We start from the raw sequence: 6,636 nt of genomic DNA on the forward strand, positions 1-6,636 counted from the left end.
TTGGCCTATGACGGAAGTAATTGTTCATCAACTGTTCTATTTTAGTCGATAGCAAGCCTGACTTTTTTCAATGAAGATGTCCCATATTTCCGAAACCGAGGCGAATTTATTCGTTTGTGGGCGTCTATTTTTTATTTAAATATATGCATGTATCTCCGGTATTACTGTTGTCCAATCGTTCCCCAAAATTCGGCAGCCTTCTTCTGCTGTGCACTTTTTAATATGTTTGATAATATTGTTATCTATCATCAACGGAAATGCACTGATAATATTATCTGACATAATGTTCTTTGTTGCGCAGCCTGACGACCCTTGAAAGTAGATGGTAGCCTTCCAGCAATATCAGCTTCGTCAAATTTTAAACACACCATCGGTTTCGGTCCTCTGAAAGGTATTTTCAGATGTATCTGCTTCAGAGTCTGAACTACTTAGTATCCTACACTTTTTTTTGAGCATATTGATGACACTTTCATGTTCATCGTTGGTGATCGATTATTCATCGTTATCTTCAGTATCAAATGTTTCACTTTGCATATAATCCGCTTCATCATCAGATGGTGGTTTAGAATTTGCTGTATCTGATAATATATCGGAACAATTTTCATCTATGTTCCTCAGATTTCCCAAAAACTCACTTGGGTTTCATATTAATTTCCTGAATTTATGGGTCGTAAAATAAACAAAAAAACAAAAAAAAACAACTTGTTAGCACAAGAATCACTGCATAGAGAATCGAAATTTCCAAGCAGTCAAAATGACTTCTTTTGGGCAATATAGGTATAACACATATGTGTGTACCGGAAATGAAAGAGGGGAGGTAACTTCATTTATAAATAAATGTGTTTATGTGTTGTACAAAAGTCACAATATTCTAAAAAAATATGCGGCATTATATACATAGACGAATTTCATGCCAACACGACTGGCCGTTGGCAGCACCATCTCAGATAGCAGTGAAACGTTGTGGGGGGCCATTTAAGCAACTTTGCATACTTGAAATATTCGAAAATTAATTAGACAACTTTTGGGAAAAATCCATTTTTTTTCTAAAATTTTTACAAAAATTTATAACTTAAAAATTATGATACCTAAGAAAATCTTGTCAAAGAGTGGAATGTAGTAAATTGTTTGAATTTTCACATAAAACTACCGAAATTTTTTTGGGAAAAAAATTCGCTGGAAAAAAAAAGTTATTTTAAAAATTAAAATTTATTTTTCTCAAAAACGTATTTTTTTTAAATTTCCAAAAATATATTTATGAATAGTCCTTAGAATTTCCAACAAGTCGTCCATACATCGGAAGATGGGCACTTTTACAGGGGAAAAGTTTTTCTAACAACAACTTTTTTCATATTTTCTTTGAAAAAAATACAACTAATCATAATTTTGTTTGAAGTCAAGATAGCGGATATAGTGTATTCGACAAAGTTTTAGATCTTATTAAAATATGAACTTTTGTCGAAGACGTCAACTTTCTATCTGTTATAGTTTTTGGAATATAAGCCATTTTTGTATGAAGACTCCTGAAAAAAATAATGTTTTGCTCGCAACATTTTTGTGTGTTAATTCTCACGATTGACATGTTCTTGACATGTTTCATTAATTGTATTTTTTCAAAAAAAAAATCGTTGTTCGAAAAACATTTTCTCTTCTATTTCAGAATTTTAAAAGCATATGTTTTCGAGAAAAATGCATTTTCATTTTCATATTTGTTTTGCAATGAATTTTTTTTTTCCAAAAAATTCATTGTTAATTTTTAATGAAAACCTAAATAATTTTCTTCATTTCATTCTTTGACTAAAATTTTGTAGGTCGACTTATTGGAAATTGTAAGGGCTATTCATGTATATATTTTTGGGAATTTAAAAAAAATACGTTTTTGAGAAAAATGCATTTTAACTTTTAATATAACTTTTTTGTCAGCGAAATTTTTTCCCAAATCTTTTTTGGTAATTTTTTGTGAAAATTTAAACAATTTCCTACATTTTATCCTTTGACAAGAATTTTGTAGGTATCATAGTTTTTATATTATAAATTTTTGTAAAAATTAAAGAAAAAAATTTGGCTTTTTCCAAAAAGTAGTCTAATTGTTTTTCGAATATTTCAAGTACAGGGAAACTTCGATATAACGTACCCTCGTTATAACGTACCCTCGATATAACGTCACTCGATATAACGTACACATTTCCGAAGTGTGAAGGAAAAATTTTTTCAATATTTTTTTTTCTGATAGAACAATGAATTATCTGTATTGCTAAAACAAGTTTTGTACCTTCAATCAATTCCGAAATACAGATAATTTTGTGATTCCGGATATTCGATAAACAACTTTCTCATGTTTTTCTTTGAAAAATAACTACTATTAATGTTTAATTCGTAACATGTTTATGTAAAAAATATTGCGATTTACATGATCTGCTAACTTTTTTCTACTTACAAACATGTCAAGAACATGTCAAACGCGAAAATTTACACACAAAAATGTTACGAATAAAACATTATTTTCAGGAGTCTCCATACAAAAATACCTTATATTCCAGAAACTATAAAAGATAGAAGGTTGACATCTTCGACGAAAGTTCATATTTTAATGAGATCTAAAATTTTGTCGAATACGCTATATTGCTATTTTGACTTTAAACAAAATAAGGATTAGTTGTATTGTTTTCAAAGAAAACATTAAAAAGTTGTTAGAAAAAAAATTTCCGTGTAAAAGTGCCCATCTGCCGATGTATGGACGATTTGTTGGAAATTGTAAGGGCTATTCATTGTTTTTTTTTAGAATTTCAAAAAAATACATTTTTGAGGAAAATGAATTTTTTTAAAAAAATTTTTTTTCAGCAAAATTTAAAAAAAAAATAATGAAAATTTAAACAATTTCCTACATTTCATCTTCTGACCAAAATTTTGTAGGTATCATAGTTTTAGAGATATACATCTTTGTTAAAATTAAATAAACATTTTTTGGCCCTTTTCAAAAAGTAGTCTAATTTTTTTTTGAGTATTTAAAGTATGCAAAGTTGCTTAAAATACTTGTTGCTTGTTTGCACCGACAATGCTTCACGGCTATCTGAGATGCTGTTGCCAACGGCCAATCGAGTTGGCATGAAATTCGTCTATAGTTTTCTAGCACTTAACATGAAAACAGCAAGCAAAATAGTTAAAACTAAAAAACTGTAAAATTCACGATGCATGTTTTTTACGGAATTTACTAATTACCGAAATTTTATTACCGAATTACCGAATGAAGCGTTCGGAATTTGAGGCAAAACGGTACTCACGTGTATTCTAGAGCTTGCCGCTCAGAATAAATTCAAGATGTGATATTTGGAATGGAAATCTCGACTAAATACTAATATCGCAAATCTTATATTCCATAGCAACGTTAGCACCATTGAAGAAGAAGAGGCGTACTTTTTGAATTCAAGTCAATTTAAGGTAGATAGAGCCCCAAACAAGAAAATTTCGGTAACTCAGTCACAGTTGAGATTCAAGTATATACGTAGAAGAATTATATATGGTCCATTGATAATTTGATTCTAGTGTTGACTTTTTTGACTCCGTAAACTCTAGCTTCTGGTAATAATGTATTGAGAATTGATTGAAAACGTCCTCTTACAGAGCTGAAGTATCAGCTAACTGTAGTAAAGTGCCAAACAGGGTGTCAATGTATTTTTGTAAACTTGATAATAAATCATGCATGCAAACAAACCAGAAAATTCTATGGTGCGTAGTGTTTTTTGTTAGCCTCTCAGTCACAAAACGCGTTGCCGCTTGTCTAATTCCTAAATACCCGAAAAGACAATCGAGCCCACAATAACAAAACGCATTACAGGGAAACCTCGATATAACGTACCCTCGATATAACGTACATTTTACCTCGATATAACGTACACATTTCCGAAGTGTGAAGGAAAAATTTTTTCAATTTTTTTTTCTGATAGAACAATGAATTATCTGTATTGTGATGCTAAAACAAGTTTTGTACCTTCAATCAATTCCGAAATACAGATGATTTTGTGATTCCGGATTCTGAGTGAATCAAGCTTTCATCAACAGTATGAAGAGAAACATCATGAGAAAGGCTGGCTTCGTCTTCTGATTGTAGTTATTCATTAACTTTATTAAAACAGCAACACAATAATGTATTGTAGACTACGTTTGTGAGTACTTTATTATGCTTCGATATAACGTACAATTCGATACAACGTACAATTTTGAAAGTGAAATGTACGTTATATCGAAGCTTACCTGTATAACTGGTGATTAAATTGGGAGTTCGACTCGCAAACGTATCAACAAGCTTAAGAATAGCGCCTTCCGACGCGGACGCCAGATATGACTTGGTGGAAAAAAGTGCACTCGGCGAAGGAAGAATGTTTGTGGAAAGACAACTCATCCCACAAAGCTATCATTGTGAGTGAATCTCTGGACAAAAACTCAATAAATATCAACGAACCTGATGTTATCAAACCCGTTTTTAGTCGATAAAAAAAGAATTCTAGACGAGGACAGCAGTAGCCAATTTTGTAGGTTTGAAAATTGAACTTAAGCGTATTATTTCGAATAAAAACCCACATCGAAGAAAGTTTGAAAAGTTCTGTAGAATAAATTTAAAATGAACAATAAACATTCTGTGTTTTTAATATCATAATTCTGGATTTCAGACAAAAGACAAGAAATTCAAAAAAAAACAAGTGAAACGTATTTGAATTTGAATATACATTTAGAAAATGTAACACCCAATCAAACAAAAAACGAATCGAATCTTCGATATCGTAGATGTACATCAGGTTTAATATCTCCGATGATGAATGTTTATTCTACAGCGGAAAACTCGCAAACAAATTAGAGACTACAACATTCCTCAACGTTGCGTGCCATCAGCGGATTACCATGTTGGAAGGAAGGAAGTCCGAGCACGTCGTGACCCACCCGGCTGGATTCCTTTCAGAATTTTCCTCGAATGTCAGCGCACATAGTTCTTCTTTCCCCCATCCTCTGTTCTTCGCTCGTATTCCATTAGCATCTAATTAATCCCCAACATGAAAGGCAGGAGTACGTATAAAGCGAACCGATCGACTTAATTTGTTTAATGATTTCCAACTGTTTCTCTAGCACCAAAGTAACAACAATAACTTCCTTCATACACTTCAGTCGCCATTCAGTTTTCGCTAGTGCTGAGATTTGCTGCTTAGCGTTTGTCGTGTGGGTGGTCAGCTGGAATTGATTGAGTTTCACGGAACGCCATTGACCATTGACATTGACCGGCTGGCGTAAAATTAGAGCAGTCGAGCCTGAGATCATCTGTTTGATTCTTCGTATTATCTAAGATATTTTGCATCCTGGTATCGAATGATGTCCTTCCCCTATCATTACGATTCACTCGATCTAAATCCCAAAACAAAAAAAAAACACTGTAATAGCACAGACCATAAGATACCGCCAAAAACATGCCAGCGAAATGGCAAAACTTATTCCACGTAGAATGTATCATTCTCTGCTTTCATGTTATTCTACGTTTCATTTCGCAACCCCCACCCAGCTTGCTTGCTCCCCACTTGCAAGGAGCAGGAAATTCAGATTGGCCCCATCATTCAACACAGGTATCCTAGACATTCGGTTGGTAGATAGATCAATAACTGGTGTTATTCGATTTTTTTCGCAATTTTTGGGTTATGGAAAATTTGTTTGTGGAATAATAGCAATTTTAGAAAAAAAATTAAAGATGAATTAAAGCAGTTAAAAGAGTCGCTCACGATAGAAGGTTATCCTGATTATGAAAGGTGATGCGTCTCCATATAGTGAATAAGCGCACTTACCGTTCAATTATCCTTTAAAGCTGAGGGGTGGTAGTTCACAATTCAAATCGTGCTCTCCTTGCAGAAATATCCAATGCACAGCCTCCGGAAATTCGGTTATTCCTATCTATTCAAACAAATCTGTTTTGTTCACAAACTTAAACCGGGACACAGAAATCAAAGTTCAAATTATCTGTTCGATTTTACAGTAAAACAAAATTATCATTCACAAACAACTGTTAATTTTTTCCCAGTTTGTCACTCAACACAAAATTGCAACAGTCCACAAACAAAAAAAATATATAACATGCAAAGGTTAAAAAATGTTATGTCGCACTTGTCACTCACACGGCTCTATCGATGAGAGTTCGCTTCGAAATGGTTGGGTTTTTTTTTGCGGGCTTAAAATGGCACTTGTTTTCGGATTGAAGATTCGTCTACTAGTGGACCGCAACCGATGAGTTCACTGTTATTTAATGCACTGCAAGTCTGGCAGCGTTCGCTCCTCGGGTATTAGCTGGTTGCCTACTCTTCGCTGTTTTTCGCGAATCACGCTCAACAGCAACATAAACGGATCCCCAGAATCGGCGCCCCGTCGTGGGGATGTTCATTTCGTTCAACACTGATGTTGTATGTGAACATATCTGGATCTAGCGATCTGAGGCTAGCAAAAAAGAAAATAAAACTATAAATCTTTTAACATTTTTATCAATATGAAAATTCGCTATTCAGGTTCCATACACGAGAATGGAGCATCTCTCGCCACCCCATAACAAAACACGACGAATTCCTTTATAAGCGCGCTTCTGTCGATTCGCGAGTTGCGTCTCGCTGT

General features: G+C 33.6%; 1 protein-coding gene across 2 annotated transcripts in view; it reads right to left on the reverse strand.

Moving 5' to 3' along the window:
- LOC129778543 (uncharacterized) overlaps positions 1–6,305 on the reverse strand; it is a 59,602-nt gene extending 53,297 nt beyond the window's left edge. The window contains exon 1 of one of the 2 annotated variants that reach the window (XM_055785510.1): positions 5,823–6,305. The gene's annotated coding sequence lies outside the window, so the exon portion shown is untranslated. The remainder of the gene's footprint in view (positions 1–5,822) is intronic. The other variant, XM_055785511.1, reaches the window with a different exon arrangement.
- Positions 6,306–6,636: the final 331 nt, after the last annotated feature.

Source organism: Toxorhynchites rutilus, chromosome 3, assembly GCF_029784135.1.
Source record: "Toxorhynchites rutilus septentrionalis strain SRP chromosome 3, ASM2978413v1, whole genome shotgun sequence".
In the NCBI taxonomy this organism is placed as follows: domain Eukaryota; kingdom Metazoa; phylum Arthropoda; class Insecta; order Diptera; family Culicidae; genus Toxorhynchites; species Toxorhynchites rutilus.